Source organism: Hydra vulgaris, chromosome 11 (genome assembly GCF_038396675.1).
Source record: "Hydra vulgaris chromosome 11, alternate assembly HydraT2T_AEP".
In the NCBI taxonomy this organism is placed as follows: domain Eukaryota; kingdom Metazoa; phylum Cnidaria; class Hydrozoa; order Anthoathecata; family Hydridae; genus Hydra; species Hydra vulgaris.
Genome location: NC_088930.1, coordinates 11,024,344 through 11,047,500, shown reverse-complemented (window position 1 = coordinate 11,047,500; position 23,157 = coordinate 11,024,344). Strand labels below are relative to the sequence as shown.

The following is a 23,157-nucleotide window of genomic DNA, read 5'->3' as shown; positions in this document are numbered from 1 at the left end:
GTTTAATTTAGTTAATTTATGTATGGAATTGTGACTATTTTTAGTTCTAAAATTTGACTTTCATAAAATTATATATATATATATATATATATATATATATATATATATATATATATATATATATATATATATATATATATATATTTATATATATATATATATATATAATTCAAAACTCAAACAAAAAAAACAAAATTATTTACGTCGTAATCTACATAACTGCAAAAGTTTTATGTTTTTTTTTAATTTGATTGTAAAGAAGAAAAAAAATATTTATAATTTTTTTTAACTCATTGTAAAAGTAACTCTATTAAATGAAATGAGCTATCTTACAATTTTTCTGTCCAAAGTAAATGTGACTAAAGTAAAAAGCATCAAAATTTTTTTTATAAAGTATAATGTTTTGTCAATAAATTTTATTACAAATGCAAGAATATCATGTCTGATTTTCATTTTATTAGTTTGTCGTGCCACCTTTTGCTTTTACGACTGCTTCTAAACCTCTTGGCATGCTTTTTACAAGCTTTGATGTGAGGTCAGCATCAATTGAATTCCAAATTTCAATAAGACCCTCTTAAAATTCTTTATATTTGTTCGTTTTGAAGGAGGTATTTTAGATTTTAAAATTGCCCATATATTTTCAACAGAGTTAAGGTTTCGGTCTTTGTGGCGGCCATTTAAGTATGTTAGCTTTACTTTTTTTTGAAGAACTGTTTTGCATTTATACATGTGTGTTTAAGGTCGTTGTCATTTTGAAAAAAAAATTTGCAATCAGTTCTTTAACGGATTGACATCAATTTTTTGAAAGCCAATCAACATACATCTTCCCTGTCATTATGCATTCAACATTCACCAGTCGTCCGACACCATTTGAATCAAAACATCCCCAAGCCATAGGCGAGCCATCTCCATGCTTGACTATTTTTGTAAGATTTCTATCTAAGAGTGCATCACAAGTTCTGCGCCAAACTCTTTGTCGTTTTTAAAGCCAAATATTTGACATTTATTCTCATCAGGCCATAACACTAAGTTCCAAAATGCCTCACTCTTGTTAATATGCAGTTTTGCAAGTGCTAAAAGTTTCTTTTTGTTTATACGACTACTGAGGGGTTTACTTTTCTGAAGAAGGTTTATTTAAACCACCTAAATTATTAAACCACTTAAATTAAGTCTTTTCTGTGCAGTTCGACGGGAAACATTTAAATAAGGATTTTCAACTATCTGTTTTGAGGTTATTGTTGAATTTTTTTTTTCTATCAGTGCAATTAAGATATTGGTTCTTGTTGAAGTCTTAATGGGGCGACCAAGTCTTTTCTGATTTTCAGCAGAACCAGTTGTTTCATATTTTATACACATCTTCCTAACACCACTTACTGATATTCAATATTTTTCATCACATTGCTTGTAGGTTAGGCCCTTTTTTCAATCACAAGTGACCTGAGATCTGATGTCCAATGAATAATTTTGATGATAAACCATTATTATTATTAGTTTTACTTTTTCTAAAATTAAATTCCAAAAAATATAGTTTAAAATGCTTATTGTTAATAACTTTAACAAAATATTTTTGATATTAATCCTTTTTAGTGAGTAGTTATTGACAAAACATATTTCATAACAAAAATATAGATGTTTCTTACTTTGGTCACATTTATTTTAGACAGAATAACTGTTAGTTAGCAAGTTTCATTTAATAAAGTTACTTTTGCAATGAGTTAAAAAGAGGCATAAATATAAATTTTTTTTTTTTTGGAATCAAATTAAAAAAAATTTTTTTTTTGGTTATGTAGATTCTGACGTAAATAATTTTGTTTTTATTGTTTGAGTTTCGATATATATATATATATATACATATATATATATATATATATATATATATATATATATATATATATATATATATATATATATATATGTATATGTATATGTATATATATATATATATATATATATATATATATATATATATGTATATGTATATATATATATATATATATATATATATACAGTAAACTCCTGGTTAATCAAACGTCCAAGGGGTATAAAAATTTACTTCAAATAACCCAAAATTCGAATAACTGAAAATGATCTTTAAAGTGACCTACTTTAAGTTACTTTCAAATTTTAATAAAAGTATACATATATATATATATATATAAAATTTATATATATATATATATATATATATATAATTTATATATATATATATATAATTTATTTATCTACATATTTTATATATAAATATAAATTGTATATATAAATAGGTTATATGTATATATTTATATTTACTTTTTAAATTTAATAATAATCATACTAATTCAATAACATTTTTTTTACATTTGCTTTCAGACTACTAATAGTACAAGTTTTATTTTTTGATTTAGATTTTGTATCTCAATGATATCCTGGCCTATCGATACGACATCCTGTAAATTGTATTTTTATATATAGCATAAATATATATACAAACACTCACACACACTCATAAATCTTAAAAAAAATGTTTATATTTATATATATATATATATATATATATATATATATATATATATATATATATATATATATATATATATATATATATATATATATATATATATATTTATCTATAAATTGTATATTTTAAGCTTTTTTATATTTATCATTGTATATTACTGTTTGTATTAAAAATTGATTTGGAAATATTGCAAGAGCAGAGTTCAACCTACAATTTAGTTTTATTTGTCAAATCAATTATATTATAGCCACGTTTTATTACGTTAAATAATATTTTGCGATATTTTGTACAGCACATTTTAAGCGTTGATTCAACGTTATATTTTAACCATTACTCGACGTCTTTGAGTCACGTTAAATTGACGTTTTACTAACAACGTTACAAATCCTTGCAAAATAGACAGCTTTAACAGCGTTTATGCAACGCTTTTTAGGTAACGTTTTTTCAACGCTTAGTTGCGACGTTTATTCAACTCTTTTTATGTAACGCTTTTTTAACGTTTAGTTGCGACGTATTTGTAACGTCATTTAGTAACGCTTTTTCAACGTTACGCAACAACGTTTAATCAACGTCTATTAAACAGCGTTACATATCTTTGCAAAATCGATTACTTTGTCAACGTTTCCGCAACATCTTTTGCGACCGGTTTTCAACGTTGATTCAACGTTGACATGTTTGCTGGGTACAGACCTATTTCTCTTTTATCTAACATTAGTAAACTTCTTGAAAAACTTATGCATTCTAGAGTGTACTCTTTTCTTAACTCTTTTAACTGTTTAAATGAATTTCAATTTAGTTTTTGTTCCAAACATTTTACCTGCCATGCATTGATAAGTATAACTGAAAAAATCAGGAAAGCTCTCGATACTGATCATTTTGTTTGTGGTATTTTTATAGATTTACAAAAAGCTTTGGATACCGTTGATCATACATTTTGATTTCTAAATTAGAACACTATGGTATTCGTGGTGTTGTAAATGACTGGTTTCGCTCTTATCTTACAGATCGGAAACAATTTGTAAGTATTAATGGTTATAATTCTACTAATAAATCTGTTGAGTGCGGTGTTCCTCAAGGTTTTGTTCTTGGTCCTCTTTTGTTTTTTAATTTATGTTAATGACATAAACAACTCTATTCGCTTCTCATCAATTCATCTTTTTGCTGATGACACAAACCTATTGCATATCAATAAATCGTATAAATCTCTATCTAAAAATATAAATTCGGATCTAAAAGGTATTGTTCACTGGTTAAATGCTAACCTAATATGTTTAACACATAAAAACTGAGCTAATCTTTTTTTCATCTTCTAGAAAAAATTAAAATCAAAATAAAAATTCTAAAATTAAAATTAAAATTAATAATAAACGGTTATAAAGCGTGTACACGAAGTAAATGTGAAAGAATAAGCACGTGATTTTTTTTCAGTGGTTGTATTAAAATCTTTTTAATTGTTTTGTATTTTGTTTACAACGTGTTGTGGTTTCAAAAAAATATGTTAGTTTTTGGATTTAACTTGAAATTAGTTTTAAAAACGACAAAAGAAGAAGACATAAGAGAAAAGATTATGCACAAATATTTACAAAATCCTAATAGTAGCTACAATTCTATAGCAAAATCGTTGCAAATACATCCATACACCGTTAGTCGTGTTATTCAACGTTTTTCTCAAACAAAATCGATCAAACGCAAATCTGGTGGTGGAAGAAAGGAAGGTTTTTAGGATATAAAACTAGTTGGAAAACTGGTTGACAGTTTTAAGAATAACCCCAGTCTTTCACTAAGGGAACGCGCAAAAATATATGGATTTTCTCATAGTTTTGTTGCTAAAGTTAGAAAAAAACATGGTTTTCATTCTTTCAAAGCACAAAAAGTGCACAACCGTTCTAAAACTCAACAAAAAAGTGCAAGAACCCGCGCAGAAAGTTGTATGACAATTTTATTTCTAAAAATTTCTGTATTATCGAAGACGATGAAGCTTATATTAAGTACAATCATCAACAAATTCCTGGTGCTGTTTATTATATTGCCAAATATAAAGGAAAAGCAGATAAGAAATTTAAATACACAAAACATTACAAGTTTGCTAAAAAAGCTTTGATTTGGCAAACTATTTGTAGTTGCTGCAAAAAATTAGCACCTTATATTTCTCAGTCCACACTTTCTGGTCAAATATATGTTAAAGAATGTTTACAAAAACGCTTTTTACCTTTCATTAAATCACACAATAACAGACCTGTGTTCCAGCCTGATTTAGCTTCAGTTCATTATTGTAAACTAGCTATGGAATGGTATAAAAAGAATAATGCAAAATTTGTGCCTAAAACAGAAAACCCTCCAAACTGCCCAGAATTGAGAGTTATTGAAAAGTACTGGGCTATAATTAAAAGAAAAATGAAAAAAAAGGAGTACTTTTTTAAAGTTGTTTTTCTACTTTCCCATTTATTTCGTGTACACGCTTTATCCTACAAAAGTTATTAAATATCTTGGTGTTTTGATTGACTGCAAACTATCGTGGAATTTTCACATTGATGAGCGACGCAAGAAACTAACTCGAGCTAACGTCGCACTTTCAATAATTTGTCATTATGCATTAATTTTATCGCATCTTGGTTACTGTTGTCAAACTTGGGGTCAAGATGGCAATTATCACATCATAGAATTGATGTCTTCTCAATGTCAATTCATAAGAATTATAAAATTCCAACCCGAAGTGATCTTAAAGCGGGGTAACGTATCTGTTTTTTGCCGAGTAAAACCTAGAAAATTTTTGTTCTAGTCGGCTAACAATTACAGACTGCTAACTATAAAACCAAATTTGACACCCTCCGACGCCACTCGCTTCTCGGAATGCATTTGTATACACACATATATAGGGAAACAGAATAGTATCGAAATTTAACTGGTAAAAAAAACTTACTTAAAGACTCATTGATTAGGATCAAAATTATGATTTTCCGATTATGTCGAAAAGTATTTATTTTGAAATTCACATATGTAGATCATAATCAAAAGCAGAGAAAGCAGAAAATACCCCAGCGGGCATTTCGATGTCCTTAGGACGTTCATAAGACGTCTTATTCCTCGTCCATGAGACGTCCTTGGTTGGTCTCAAATAAAAGGGTTGAGGACGTCTATTCCAAACATCCTAAAGACGTCTTTTCAAGACGCCCTAAAGACGTTTTTTGCAGACGTGCTAGAAACGTCTTTTCAGCCGTCCTATGGATGTCTCTGACTGGTCTGATGTAAAAGACTTAAAGACGTCTTATTCAGATGTCCTAGAGACGTCCTAATTTTACCTAGATATTCTTTTAAAAAATTTATAAAAATGCAATGATATACACTACACAGTTTAGATTTGATTTAATCTAGGCAAGGAAAAGTATAAAGAGAAATCAGAGTAAATAAAGTGTTTTTATATATGTTTGATATATTTAAAATAAATTATTAATTTTACAAAAACTTTTCAAAATAAGTTATACTTTCCAAATTGAAAACTAATATATTCTGTAGAGTATAATCGATAGTATATAATAAATAAAAGAAAATTACTGAAAAATGCAAAATAAATAAAAAATACAACAGTTGATTATAGTTAATTAAGCCATCAGCTGTATTCTGACATAATAGTGTCTGTTGTCAGTCTACATTTATAAAAAAAGATGATAAATGTCATACTGTCAAACATAAATGTTAAAATTCAAAGTTATGCTAATTACTTACGTAAACAAAATATTTATTATTTTATCAACTGGATTTTTACCGCCAATTAATGATAACTGTTTTAGCTAAAAAGAAACAATGCGAAAGAAATATTTAAAATGTTCATGACAATTTAAAAAATTTGTAATTATATATAACTTATATATAACTTATATATAACTTATAATATATATATATATATATATATATATATATATATATATATATATATATATATATATATATATATCTATTTGTATATATATATATATATATATATATATATATATATATATATATATAACTTATATATACAATATATAACTTTTAAACTATAAAGATTAAATTCATGCATACAAAAGTGATGTATTGGATATCTCAATTTGCAATTTTTCTTTTTCAAAACATAAAGTTTATCTGAACTTTTATATTGTTTAAAACTTTCTTGAAGAAAGTTTTAAACTTTCCAGAACTTTTCAACTTAATCCAGAACTGGATTATTAGAGAACTGTGCAGTTCTATCTACCAAAATGTTTTTTATTTCAGCAAGTTGAAACATAACTTTTCTCTGAAATTCTGAAAAGTAAAATATATAAGTGAAGCCGTAAAAAACATACTACTTTCTATATATGGTTGGAAAGAGGTAGATTTAAATTAAATAATGGAAAAAATCACAAGTTTCATACTTAACCTCAAAAAAAGATCTAAACAAGTAAAGTTCAAGGAAATTGTAAGGCTTTTGCCTAACTCAATAACTGTGAAGAATCGCAGAATTCTTCACAGTTATTGAGTTACAAAAAAAAGAAAGTATACATGAATATGTCCAATACATACATACATACATACATACATACATACATACATACATACATACATACATACATACATACATACATACATACATACATACATACATACATACATACATACATACATACATACATACATACATACATACATACATACATACATACATACATACATAAATACATACATACATATATATATATATATACATATATATATATATATATATATACATATATATATATATATACATATATATATATATATATATATATATAATTTAAAAGAAAAAATGCAACTTTATAATGGAACTAAAAGTATCATGCCTTTTGGCAATCATCAGCCATATTAATCAAAAATAGTGTTGCAACGACATCTGACTCAAATATACATAATCTGATATTTGCTGGAATCAAAGTGGTATAGTGAAAAAAACTTTTTTTTTTCTTTGAGAGTTGTATTTCCAACAGTATACAACATTTATCAATATATATATATATATATATATATATATATATATATATATATATATATATATATATATATATATATATATAAATTAGTAGAAAATTACTTAACAAAAATTTTTCTCATTTTACACTGTGTTTCATCAATAAAGACTCATAAAATAATAAAATATATATATATAAATTAGTAGAAAATTACTTAACAAAAATTTTTCTCATTTTTCACTGTGATACATCAATAAAGACTCATCTGAAATGAAAGATCAAATTAATCATTTATCAATTTAAGAAATATGATAAAATATTAATTTATGAAATATGGTATTATTATAAATATTAATTTATGAAATATGATATTAAAACAGTCCTGCAAACTTTGCAAAAAAAATGTATCTAAAAACCATAGAGTCATCCAATGTGACTGCTGCTCTTCTTGGATTCACACAAAGTGCAATCTAATCAATAAGTATACATATAACATGATCTCCAATGATTCTTTAGAGTGGTATTGATCTGACTGTATTTTCGAAAATATACCATTTAGTACCCTTTCCGATCAGGAACTTAAACTTACACTTTCATGCAAGAATCTTCCATTAAAGCTATTAAAAACTTCTTGAACCTCCTGCTCACCTAAAAAGTCTATATAGAGATATAAATAATTTATATAATCCAACTATTAATTGTAAATAAATTGATGTTACTGAATTCAATAATTCTTTAAATCCTGATACTGATATATATCTTCATCTCAATATTGCTTCCTTACCACAACATATCGACAATCTCCATAGCCTTATTGGCACTCTTAACACTTCCCCTATGGTAATAGGAATTACTGAATCAAATTTATATATAAAAGACTCAAATATAACTGATATTACCATAAATGGGTTTAACACTGAACATTGCCCTACTGAGTCAAAAAAAGGTGGGGCTCTTCTTTATCTAAGCTCTTATCTTAACTATGTTGTTCCTGATAGCTTCAACAAAAACTGATCTAACTAGATCTTACAATCTATACCTCAAAATTTCTTGAATCAGTTTTCATTGAAGCTATCAACCCTCATAAAACCAATACTTTAATTGGCTGCATATATCGTCATCCAACTTTAAATCCAAAACAATTCATTCCAAACCATTTAACACCTTTACTTGAGAAATTAAGTTATGAAAAAAAAAACATTATATTATTGGGTGATTTCAACATGGAATTAATTAATTATAGAGAATCTCCTATTGTTTCTAATTATCTCCAAAAATTATGCTCTTGCTCGCTTCTTCCAACCATTATACTTCCAACACGTATAACTTCAAAAACCAAAACTCTCATTGATAATATTTTTATAAACTCCTATTCTCCTTAAACAATCTCTGGCAATCTAACAGTTTCTATTTCAGACCACATGGCCCAGTTTCTCTTTACTCCTGGTATTACACCAAAAAAAAAAAATATAAAAATCTCTAGAAGATGCTTTAAAAACTTTGATACTGATACCTTTATACAAGATATATCTAGTATAAACTGGGAGGTGCAAATAAAAGACGTCGATATAAATAAAACAATGGTAAGTTTTTTAAATACATTTGAAAAATTTCTAGACAGACATGCTCCATACAAAGTTTTAACAAAAACACAAATTAAACTTAAATCTAAACCATGGATAACCGCTGGTATTCCTAAATCCATCTCAACCAAAAATGTTATTTATAAAAAATTTGTTAAATCAAACAATACTCATACAAGAAATCTACTCTTTGATAAATTTAGGTTATATAGAAATAAAATAAGCAACTTACTTAAACAATCAAAAAAAAAAGTATTATATTTCTTTTTTCAAAAACAACCTAAACAGCATTAAGAGAACTTGGAAAGGAATAAAAGAAATTATTAACATCAGACCAACTATATTCAATAACTCTTTCAACCTCAAAATTCTTTTCTACTACTTTCTTCATTTCAATGCTGATTTATTACTACTAATACTTGCTCTTTCTTAACTTTTTCTCAAATTAATATCGCTATTCTATTTCCAAGTATCACTATTATAAATTTTGCTATTTTTTAATATTGTTTATATTATTATTGTTGCTATTGTTGTTGTTATAACTATTAATATTATTGTTATCATTATTATTATTATTATTATTATTATTATTATTATTATTATTATTATTATTATTATTATTATTATTAATAGAACTGTTAAAATTAGTACTTGTACTATATGTAAATATTCCATGAAATATAAAATCTGTTTCAGAATACATTTGATTTGATATAAAACTTCAATTTATACTTAAAATTAAATTACAGGAGGTCGCAAATGTCTTAACTACTGTAAATTTTCACACATTTATGGAATTTGCTGACGCTATTATAAAAAGAATTCTTTGAAAATGATAGTTTATGCTTTTTTAGTAAAATATTTTTTAAAAAAAGGGACACTTAATGTAACTATTATTTGAGCTCATTTATTTTTAAAGTTTTTTAAAAGAAACTTATTTTCGTGCCTGCATTCAGAAAGTAATTCCGATTTTTTGTTTAATAAACATTCTTGGTTTGCGTGTGTAATTATTTCAAATTTTTCTTGAAGGCATAGTATACATTTTTTGGAAATATTGTTATATGCAGGCGCTGTTTTAAGGATGGACCAATTCAGTATAAAATCATCAATATTTTATCTTTTAATTCCCATATATTTTGATAGCATGGTGTCTTTTTGAATACTTTTTATTTAAAAGACTGCTTATGATTGGCAAAACGTTTTTTCCATTCACTCTCTGTTATGCCAATATATTGTTTATCAGGTACAATTTTGGAGGAAACAACACATTAATATACTACACATTTTTTGATAAACAACTTCCACTCATTGGACAATTGTTTTTTTGTTTATAATTACAAATTACTGTAGTTTTTTTATTTCGGGTTTCTTTTTTGTTTAACAAAGCATTATTATGGCCTTTTACAATTCTTTCCATATTTTTTTTACAACTGTAGCTAACTTTAATTGTATTTCGAATAAAAATTTTATGTAATTTATTAGAGAGCGGGAAATACTTATCGACCAATTTTAGAAACACTTTTCCTATGTCAGTGGAAACATTTTTGCTATATAGGAGGGTGAACCAAATTACATTTCTAGTTCTATTTCGCTTTTTTGTATTCTTTTTTTTCAGGGTCAAATTTTAGTTTAAAATTTTCAAAACCACTTTTTTTAAGGGCATCTTCAAATATTCGTTTAGAGGAATTGAATACATTTTCATTGGAAGAGTTTTGGTTTAGCCTGTTATTAATTGAAATCGAGATTTGTTTTAGAATTTGGGGTGGATGATTTGATTTAATATCAATATACAATAATTCATTGTTTGGTTTTTTGAAAGGCTTATATGAATTTTCAGAGAGGTTAAATGTGACATCAAGAAAGTTTACAGTTTTTAAATTTATGTTTATTTCGATTTGAAAGCCAATATTTTTTAAAAATTTTTATAATATATTTTCTAATTTTATCGAGCTGTGGACCAGATTTTTTACGCATTACTATTAAACCATCGTCGCAATAAAGGCCTAAATCATTTATATTGATTATTTTATTGAATAAATCTAATATGTATAGTTCAACAAATTCACAAATCTCTGTTCCGCCATAACTGCCCATTGTTACATCAAAGCAGTCATGAATGTTTTTCTTTTTCCAAGTTTCCTTATTAAATTAAAGTAAGGTTTTTCTACAATGTTTTATTATACGATTGTTTCTGTGTGGCTTTTTGCAAATTTAATTGTTTTATCTAAAATATCTGCAGTTATTGAAGGGTAAAAATCATTAATACCAAATAATAAATAATAAACAATGAATAAATGTACCGTCATTTTTATTTGCGATTATGGAGAACCAATTTATAACATCAATGGTATTTTTCCATTGTTGCAAATTAAACTAAAACATCACAGGAACAAGAACTAGGTATCAACATAAGAAATAATCTGAAATGAAAAGACCACATCACAACGAATACCAAAAAAGCTTATAGATATTTAAATTATGGTCAACTGACTCAAAAACTATTTCTTCAACTCTAAAAGGTAAATTTTCAAATATCAGAGAAGAACCACACAAAGATAGTGCCTCATTGGAACAATTTACCAAACAAGTTAGTAACATCAAAAACTGTTAACAAATTTAAGAAAAAAAATGATATCTAGTCGCACAACAAATAATTAATTATTCTTTTAAAAACTTCTAATTAAATTAGTTATTCTTTTAAAAACTTCTCAAATGGTGTAAATTTGTAAAACTGTTTGTTTTACTAATTAAAAAACGAAACCATTTTGTTCAGGATATGCTAAAAGAGTTATAAAATTTTTTTTTTTGAACATTCTGATGTAAAAATCAAAAATGAAAATCAAACAAGTTATTTTATTTTATATATATTATTTTGTGTTATGTTAAAAGATAAGTAATTAGTATGTTAAAAAGGCAAAATATACATGTGTTTGCAAAAGAAGTTAACATAATAGTAACAATTCAGTATTCTTTGAAAATTTGTAAACAATAAGAACTGTTAGATTATAAAGATTTTTTTTTTTTTTAATTTCTTTTTTTTGTATTGTATATAAACATACATTTTGCTTAATTGATTGATAAACTAGTTTGTCATACTTTAAAGTTGCTTAAAGTACTGCATATTTTCCTGTATACTTTTGCGTTAACTTCATGGTTTTAAAAAAAAAAAGGCGACAGTTTATTTGTTATGCTAATATATAACTCGTAATGAAAAATTGAATTTCTGATTTATAATCAACACACTGCTTATCTATTTTCATAGTATAAATTGAGTGTCTGATTTAAAGTTATCAAGTTAGGTTATTCAGTTATTTTTACAAAAATAGCGAACAGCTATTCTAGATCCAATACATATATACAATACAATTGTATTATATACAATAGTATATATATATATATATATATATATATATATATATATATATATATATATATATATATATATATATATATATATATATATATATATATATATATTACACACACACACACACATATATATATATATATATATATATATATATATATATATATATATATATATATATATATATACACGCACACACACATATATATATATATATATATATATATATACACGCACACACACACACATATATATATATATATATATATATATATATATATATATATATATATATATATATATATATATATATATATATATATATATATATATATATATATATATATATATATATATATATATATATATATGTGTGTGTGTGTGTGTGTGTGTGTGTATATGTATATAGGTACGCGTAAATCCGGATTTTACAAAACCGTTTTTTCGTTTTTTCGAATTTTGTGACACGTTTTTTTAAGTAAGTTGAAAAGTTGCATGGTAATAAATTGTTTTGCTCTGTTATTTTTTAGAAATGTGTATCAACATAGATATTTTTTGAATACTAGAATTATGGAACTTTAATTTTATATGGATTTCTTTGAGTTAAAATTTTATTTATTATGAATTTATTGTTGTTAAAAATTAGCTTGTTGTTTGGACATCAAGCATATTTCAAAGGAATGCTGGTTCATTTTTCTAATATATTCTCTAACCTTTAATAATCTTTTTTCTTACTACCTGCCAAATCTCATTGAAAAAAAAGCATACTCAGACACTTTAAAACTCTACTCCAATTAGTTAAAATTTTGTTGTTGTTTGGACATCAAGTATGTATCGAAGGAATGCTCGTTTATTTTTCTAATATATTCTCTAATATATTAACATTATACTCTAACTAGATAACTTTTTAAGCTTTAATAATGTCATACACATTTTATTTATAAAAATTAAACTTTTTTCTGCTATCATGGGGCCAAAAAAAAAGTTAGGGTTTTACAGCGAATGCAAAAAGTATTTAACTGCTAATTTTGAATTGTCGCAAATAGGCATTGGCTCTAATACAGAGTGTAATACAGTTTGTCGAAATGGACATATTTTTTTATTATTTACAAAAAATAGTGATTCGTTTGCCTAATATTGTATTATCATCAGGCTTCTCAGATGTTTCATATAACAATATGAATGTTTTATCTCCTTTAAATAATTGAACATCAACATCTGCAGGTTATAGCGAATGAGACGTAACTAAACATATATTTAGAGAGAAATTAGACCCTATAAAACAAAAAAAGCTAACTCTTACAAATGTTGGAACAAGTTAGCACTTTTAAAAGCTGAATTAAAACCAATTACGTGTTCTAAGACAAAATGTTAAACAAAAAGAAAAATAATTAAAGCTTTATGGGCAGAAATACCAGATCTGAAAAAATACACCCAAAAAAATAAAATTAAAGTGAGCAGATTCGTTACTTTAAAGCTGATAAAAAAGCTTTGAAATTAAATGAAAAGCATATTTTAAGGCAACTCAAAACTAAGCATAATGCTGCTGTTTTTTACAAGTAACAGGGTAATTGCTAGTTTGGAGAATGATTTGCTCCAGATTAAGGAGGAAAGAAATGTAATTATGCCAGAAGATGAAAAAACATATTTATTAAAAATAAGAATAATAATTTATAATATGCTGTTGTGTAATATAACCAACAAGTAACATTCTATATCTTATGAGCAAAGTAGGGTATTATATGGGTGTTATTTACAATAATATTCCTCATCAAAGTACTGTTGAGCAAAGAGCTCGTAAACTTGGCAGTATTCCAGATTTGCAAGCAGCAGAGTGGGCTATGCATAATAATAATCCTACTCTTGGGTTTGATGCTACAACACAAGAAAGTGTTCACATTAATAGCATTAACTTAACATCTTAAGATAAATGTCTTGTGTTTGCTCTAGATCAGTAGCCAGGAGGAACAGCATTTGATTATGAAAGTCATATATGCGCTTCAATTGATTATATGGCATTTGTTTATTCAGATTTTTACCAAAGTAGCTTTGATGAATGTCATAAATCGATTATTGAAAATATATCTAACACGATGTCAGACAGAGTTGCAGTCAACCATCTTATTATAAGCAAAGTTTGTGCAACCTGGGGCAAGAATTTGAATGCTGAACTGCCATTTGCAACCTCTTGACACAATTGCAGTTTCATGTCACTTGAGTGTGCAGTTTCATGTCGCTTGAATGTTCTCTTGAGTGTGAGAGTTGTTAGTTATTTGGAAATGATTGAATAACAGTTAAAATTGTTTTAGCCATGAACAAAATGAGATTTATAGATGTCAAAGGTGATCCAATAGGATTTGTAAATTTTTTAAATGAAAACGATCTACTACGAAGTATTATTTCTAGATATCATGGAAATCGGCTTCATATTCTTTTTCATAATTGTTTCATTATTATCAAGCATTACAGTGAGTTTAAACATTTCCTCACTGTTGGAACAGTAAAATGTAAAATTTTGCAATTCTAAGAGAGGCATTTTGTAATAAAACTGCAATAAAAGAAATGTGCACGCTTGCATTGTTTGGAAAACTCCCTACTGAGCCTTGAATGGAAAAGTTTTATGTTTTAGGTGAGCATGCAACTTTTGATCATGTTTCTGGTAGTCAGTAGTGAAAAAAAGTTTTGCTAATAATTAAAATAGTAAATCTAATACAGCTGCTCGGTTTTGCAGAAGAACAGATTTTTTGGGAATACTCTAGCCCCTAACATTTTAAAATCAATATATGCTCCATTGCTAACCACTAACACTCGTATAAACTTCATTGGTAACCAGCTTAAAAAAATGACTTCTGCTTGTCTTGATGTTGTGTTGTCTTGAAGCGACAATATAAAAGGTATTTCTTACTTTCTATTACACTAAAGACACTCTAGACACTAAAGGAGGTTAGAGGCGCAAAAGGGAGGAACTTGGTAGATATATCTTAATGATGTTGTAAATTTGTTTTTTTAAATGGTTTTTTACTAAATGAACACTATTTTTTATAATTTTTATTAAATTTTATTTCATATTCAAAATTTTAAAAATTAAATTTACCAGCTTCATCCATGTCATCACTGCCATCTTGCACCCAGAGTGAAAACCAAGACCTCCTTGGTTAGTTTTTTACTGTGTTTTATTTTTTGTTTTTCATTTTAATTTTTCAAACACTCATTTAATATTTTTGTTTTAAATATAGGCTTGTCTAGGAGTGATTTCTTGGTTTGGCACCAAAGCCACCCTAGGCCTAAATCAAAAAAGGCCTTCCGCATATGGGCCTGATGATGGAAGAGGGATGGCAGAGAATTCAGGAATGTAGTTATTAACAACTATAAATATGCTTATTAATAAGTTTCTTTAGATTACTTAGCTGAATCTATATACACTTCTTGATAGGTGTATGTATAGTGTGTATGTATATATTTATTAAGTTGATACTTGTATATAATCTTTTTGTATATTAATTTTTGTATATAGTTGAGTTTGATTTTTTTATGAAAAATTTGTGTTTTATATAAATACTATTTATTATTACAAAAAAATAATATTTAAGTTTTACCCCACCCTACCTAAGGTGTGAGAGGTGTAGAGCTTCGGAATAATACCCTCTTGCACCCTTATTGCGCATTTATCCCTAAAACCTTTCTTTCTTTTGATACTAAATAGCATGCATTTTTATATGAAGATACAAAGTAATAATCTTGATATTGGGTCAAAGGGTGCGCCCGAAGCCAAAAGGACTTCTGGCCTATTAACCTAAAGTATCCAAATCATATTTGGTGGTACCCTGTTAGAATATATTAAAAAATACAAACAAAAATTATGAATTTTTATTAAACAATAATATTTTCCTTTAAAAAATCTACATTTTTCAATATAATAAAAAGTTTTGTAGACGCCCCTCTAGCGCCCTTTGTACAATTTCTGTATATATAAATTGCCCTTTGTTAGACCTATCTTTTGATACCAAGTTGTATGTATTTCGATAAGAATTGACCAAGTTATGACGTTTTAAGTTAAAAAAACCTAAAATTTGATCAGTTTCTTCAAGAAGTCCATATATCAAAAATTCGGTACTCAAAATGCCATAACCTTTTGTAGAATTGTTCAATTTTGATAATTTTTTCACCTTTAAAATACTGAATTAAAAACCTTTCCAATGATACATAACAATCTAGTGTTTGAATAGTTTAAAAATTTTATGTCACGTACCTAATATATATATATATATATTTTATATATAATATATATATATATTATATATATATATATAATATATATATATAATATATATATATATATATATATATATATATATAATATATATATATATATAATATATATATATATATATATACATATATATATATATATATATATATATATATATATATATATATATATATATATATATATATATACAGTATTGGACAAAACATTTGCAGCCAACATCGAACAATGCTAAAAAGTGTTCCTAATTTTACTTGTCTTAAAAAGGAAACGAACTATACTACCACAGCAAACACTTCAGGAGTCTGGAGTCATAGCATGCCATAACATGAGCAATCAGCTGACAGGTGACAGCATACAGGCAGAATTTCGTTGACAAGTGCCATTTTGCAGCGGACAAAACAAGTGCAACTTTTTTGGTTTGTTTCATTTTCTTAAGTCTGGTCCGTGTCAACGTCACGGAAGTTTTTTAACAATTAAAGGAAGTACCCAGAAGTTTCCAGAAGCATGCAGAAGTTTCTAGAAGAAGCATCCAGTAGCATCCAGAAACATTCAGAAGGATCCAGATGCTTCCAGAAGCATCTAGAATCTTCCAGAACAGGTTCACACAGATTTGTGATAAATATTGCGTGAAAAAATTGACCGCAGGGTTGTTATCTGTCAAATATGTCTGAGACATATTTTCTGCCGACATAAAATATGTCCCACATATTTTCTATCGACATATTTTGACATAATTTTATGTCTGAATTATTTTCTGCTGACATAAAATATGTCAGACATATTTTCTATCGACATATTTTGACATAATTTTATGTCTGAATTATTTTCTGCTGACATAAAATATGTCAGACATATTTTCTGTCGACATAATTTGACATAATTTTATGTCTGAATTATTTTCTGCTGACATAAAATATGTCAGACATATTTTCTATCGACATATTTTGACATAATTTTATGTCTGAATTATTTTCTGCTGACATAAAATATGTCAGACATATTTTCTGTCGACATATTTTGACATAATTTTATGTCTGAATTATTTTCTGCTGACATAAAATATGTCAGACATACTTTCTGTCGACATATTTTGACATAATTTTATGTCTTTGCAATCAATTATGCTTCATAAAACTTTTACTTTAAACCCTATAAGCAAACATCCGTTGTTTCATAAAGGTCTTTTTCTGCCCTTTTTAGCGATGTATCATTTGATAGTATTGATAAATATTGGCATTTATTGACTTATTTATTGATTATGACTTATTTATTGATTATGACTAATATTGACATTGATAGTATTGACTAATATTAACTAGTACTTAGGCATCATTTGATAGTATTTGATAGTATTAAATTCATTTAAGCTGAAGAATTTGAAATATTTCACAAAACTTATATTCAGCTCATTAAATTCATATTAAGAAGACTAACCGGTAATAATTTATAACTAATTACGAATAATATACTTTTAGTTATAATAGTTATGATTTATTTAACAAAAAAATAATTGACAACTGCATTATAACAGCATAATTAACTGCCATAAACTTGCATAAAATGTTTTGAGTGAAATATATATTGGAATAATTTTTTTTTTTCGTTTTCCTTACGATTTAAAGTCAAAAATGGAGAATAATTTATTGAATGAATCAACTATTAGTTAAAAATAACTAAAAATGTTTTTTTTTAAATATTATTTTAATCAAGAGAATAATTTTAAGTTTAGTCATATTAATAAAAACCATTTTCAGTAATAAAAACTCAGCTTGAGATGGTTTTTACATTCTAATAAGGGAAATCGCCAATACTAATCCATACTAATTAATACTATCAAATACTATCAAATACTATTAAAATTAGGGGTATTTGGGGTGAAGTCCCTAATATTGTCGAAAAAAAAGTTGTTCAAAAGTATGTCAACCTGAGTCTTAAAAGAAGCGTATTTTCATAGAGATTTTAAAGATGTTATTCGTTTGTAATAAAAATAAGTATTTTTTGTATTATTGCTGAAAAATATTTTGTTGACATTTTTTTAAGAGTCTTTAGCATTTTTTCAAATAATTTATTTGCCAAAAAATTTTAAGAAAAAATTTTTATATTTTCTAAAATCTCTATACTATCTTCTAAAATACGTTTTTTTTTGAGACCCAAGTTGACATACTTTTAAACAACTTTTTTTTTGACAATATTAGGGACTTTACCCCAAATATTAAAGATCTGAACCCAAATATCTTTACAACTTGACGTGATGGTAAAAAATGAGTTGCATATTTGAAATCAAAATGTGAAATGCAACCCAAAAAACAAATTGTTTGCTCGGCACCAAAAAAAAAATTTTTTTTTTATTGACCTTCAATTATGATTGATTGCAAAAAAGCAACAAATTTGTTAAACTATTTTTACTAAACTCTGTAAATTAAGTTGAAATGCGCAATAAATTTGTTAGATTGATTTTTTCTTCAAGAATATCAAACAGCAAATAATTCAGACATAAAATTATGTCAAAATATGTCGACAGAAAGTATGTCTGACATATTTTATGTCAGCAGAAAATAATTCAGGCATAAAATTATTTCAAAATATGTCGACAGAAAATATGTCTGACATATTTTATGTCAGCAGAAAATAATTCAGACATAAAATTATGTCAAAATATGTCGACAGAAAATATGTCTGACATATTTTATGTCAGCAGAAAATAATTCAGACATAAAATTATGTCAAAATATGTCAATGGAAAATATGTCTGACATATTTTATGTCAGCAGAAAATAATTCAGACATAAAACTATGTCAAAATATGTCAATCGAAAATATGTGGGACATATTTTATGTCGGCAGAAAATATGTCTGAAAATATGTCGACAGATCTGCCAGACTTATTATGTCGTAACAACTCTGATTGACCGTATCAAGACTATATTCCAAATATCGTTCTACGGGGAAGTTGGCAGCAGATAGCAAAGGTGGAAGATCGCGTTTCACCACTTCTAGAGAGGATTCTATGATCGTCAGATCCGTCAAGAAGGATCCCTGGATATCATCAGTCGAGATACAAAAGCAATTAGAGCTGCCTGTATCAGACCGAACAATCAGACGGCGTGCTGTTGAAGCCGGATTGTTTTTTCGACGCCCTGCAAAGAAACCGCTGATTTCACTAAAAAACCAGAAGAAAAGACTTCTGTTTGCTACATCTCATATTGACTGGAATGTGCAGAAATGGCGAACTGTCCTGTTCAGTGATGAATCGAAGTTCAACATCATTGGGAGCGATGGCATTTGCCGTGTAAGTCGACCGGCCGGAAAACGCCTCGATTTACATTACTGCCATAAGACCGTGAAGCATGGTGGAGGCAATGTAATTGTCTGGGGGTGTTTTTCTGCTAACGGTCTAGGTCCAATACATCGAAACGATGGAATAATGGACCATTTCATGTATAAAAATATCCTGAAAAATGTTATGTTACCTCATGCTGAATGGAATATGCCAATAAAATGGGTTTTTGAGCAAGACAACGATCCGAAACACTCTGCAAAAGTAGTCAAGCAGTGGTTTCAAGACAACCAACTATCGGTGATGGATTGGCCGCCTCAATCTCCGGATCTCAAACCTGTCGAGAACTTGTGGGTGATCGTCAACCGCAGATTTAATCGTGAAGTTGTTCGTAATAAGGATCAATTGTTTGAACAAATCCAAAAGGCCTGGGCCAAAAAGGCCAAAAAGCGATTCCACAAAGTTTCATTGATCACCTGATCGAATCTATGCCTCGAAGACGCAAGGCTGTGATCGACAACAAAGGATTCGCCACGAAATATTGATAGCGAAATACAGCTCGGTCAACATTTTGTCGAGTTGCACTTGTTTTGTCCAGAAGGAAATCAACTTTTTTAAAATACTTTTGATTAATTTATTAATTTTCGTGTACAAATAATGAACTTTGTGATGAATAAAACTTGAAGAACATTGTCTCTAAACAGTTACATAGTTATTTCTCTAAATTGAAAAAATGCAGCACTTTTACATAAAGAAACCAAATTAGCATTTTTTGGTTGCACTCGTTTTGTCCGAATCTGTATATATATATATATATATATAATATATATATATATATATATATATATATATATATATATAAATATATATATATATATATATATATATATATATATATATATATATATATATATATATATATATATATATATATATATATATATATATATATATATATATATTATCATAACACAGACACACAATATATTTTTTTCTATAAAATACGAAGTATTTTATAGAAAAAATGATATATTGTACAAAATACAAAGTGAAACGTCATGTTGTATTATATACAATAATATTCTATAAAATACAAAGTGAAACGTCATGTTGCAACATTTCACTTTGTATCTTTTATCAAGATACACTCACTTTACTGGCAACTTATTTACACTTAATAACTAAACTCAATTTTCTTTTATTTAAAAATTAGTATATAATATAAAAAGAGTATAGAATAAAGAAAATTGGAAAATATCGATAAATATCTTTAAACGTTAAATAACCAACCAAAATTAATAATATAAAAATAGTCAACCTAAACCAGCAGCCATTTTTAATTAACCGAGTTAAAGCATAATATTTTATGCGCTAAGTTTATATAAATATTTATCTACTTATATTTTTTTGAAGATGTCCTGTAAACGTCTTTGAGACAACTTATTTCTTAGGTAATTAGGACGTCTGAAGAAGGTTTTAGGGACGTCACTAGGACGTCTAAATATGGAAGTCCTGATAACGTCCTAATGTAGACGTCAATAGGACGTCCTAATAAAGACTGACAAATAGATAGAACATAAAAGGAGTGCTGCTACACCGACTCAGTCGCTGAAAGGCTAAATATATTTTACCGGCAAGACAAATTATTAAGGGGCCATCCTAAAATACATATATTGCAAAGACAGCCCTGCAAAAATTCATAAATTAGGCCATAACCTGAAGATTGAAATCACAAACTAATCAATTTATAATGAATTAAAAAAATACAGAGTGACGCGCAAAGTATAAAACAACTATTCTTTAAGCAGTTTGCTTAATTCAAATGACTTATGTTAATATTTTTGAATAATTGATCAACACCCGATGAAGTGGTTTTGGAATTAAATAAAGGCAGTCAAAGTGCCGTCAAATTTCAGGAGCGGCATGAGCAATGTTCAATTTTTTATTAAGCAGGTTTACTCTTCTGTATGATAATAATTGAAGTTTCTCGTGGAGAAAAGATTTAAACATTTGATGCTTGATTGTAGGGCCTACATTGTTCTACATAAGTTTAGTATTAACATATTTATATAACTAGTTTACTAATTTTAAAATATATATTTGTTTTATTCTTAATTATGAGCAAGTTTATTGCAAAATGCAACAACGATTAAAATATTTTTGAATAACTCAAAATATTGGAAAAAAAAGTATTATAGTTAAAGTACTAAATTTCTTCAACCAATTTATCACAAAAATCTTTTTAAGATTTTTATAATAATAACACGATAGTTGGTTAAAAATAGAACCTTAGCAGGATTAGATGGACAATACAAGACTGTAAGGTTTTCTTTAAGCACCTCAATAAATAATTTTTGAGGTACCAGCACATTGTTCTAGTTAGTTACAGTTACCAAAATGTATTTGGCGCCGTAAAAACTTACTTCAGTACTTATTTTCAAGATTTAATGATATTAAATTTCTATTACTGTCAGTTAACCAAGCCTCTGTGGATTTTAAAACAATCCAGGTATCAACCATTTGCAGCAGCTAAATTATTTCCGGTTATCAATTGTTTCGTAGATTTTCCTATATTCTTCTGTTATTCCATATCAGGTCTTCTCGCAGAATTCACTTTACTTAAATGAGAATTTATTTGAATCAAATTTGTTTTCATTTTTTATACCATAATTCTCAATTTGAAATATCAATAAACAAAACTTTTAAAAAATAAATGGATTCTCAAACTTTTGTTGTTGTTATTGTTGTGGCTATCAATTTCTACAAGTCCTTACGGTCTTATCAAAGAGCACCACGGAAGAGCATTTAAAAAGGATGTTCTTGCCTCCTTTTTAAATGCTCTTCCTTCGAAAAAAGTGAAATTTTGTTGTTAGTGTAGTTGAAAAAAAAAATTTGTGCTCTTTTAGAAAATACATACTTGTACACATATTTTTAAACTAAATTTTTCTAAAGTTTACTTTTTCCAATAACATGTATTAAGTTTTTCCCTTAGCAACAATGATATTTGGTTGTTTTTGGCCTAATATTTTAACCAAATAAGAAAATAAATTCTTCCTTAAGGAAGCTAAAACTTTTAGACTTAGAATGATTTATTGATAAATAAAAATACCGTGAAGAAAGAGATTAGTTACTCTATAAGATCATTTTGAAAATATTTTTTCTACTTTATTAGTTTTTTCTGTTTGTATTTTTTATACTTTAA

At 26.7% G+C, this 23,157-nt stretch overlaps 2 long non-coding RNA genes across 2 annotated transcripts in view; both read left to right on the top strand.

Moving 5' to 3' along the window:
* The window catches only part of LOC136087186 (uncharacterized), a 7,069-nt gene extending 4,573 nt beyond the window's left edge, over nucleotides 1-2,496 (top strand). The window contains exon 5 of the long non-coding RNA XR_010641605.1: nucleotides 2,385-2,496. This is a non-coding gene — a long non-coding RNA (uncharacterized LOC136087186). The remainder of the gene's footprint in view (nucleotides 1-2,384) is intronic.
* A 10,350-nt stretch (nucleotides 2,497-12,846) lies between these two features.
* Nucleotides 12,847-15,964, top strand: LOC136087395 (uncharacterized). The gene is made up of 2 exons (XR_010641768.1): nucleotides 12,847-15,562; nucleotides 15,645-15,964. It is a non-coding gene; the product is annotated as an uncharacterized LOC136087395 (long non-coding RNA).
* The last annotated feature ends 7,193 nt before the right edge of the window (nucleotides 15,965-23,157 follow it).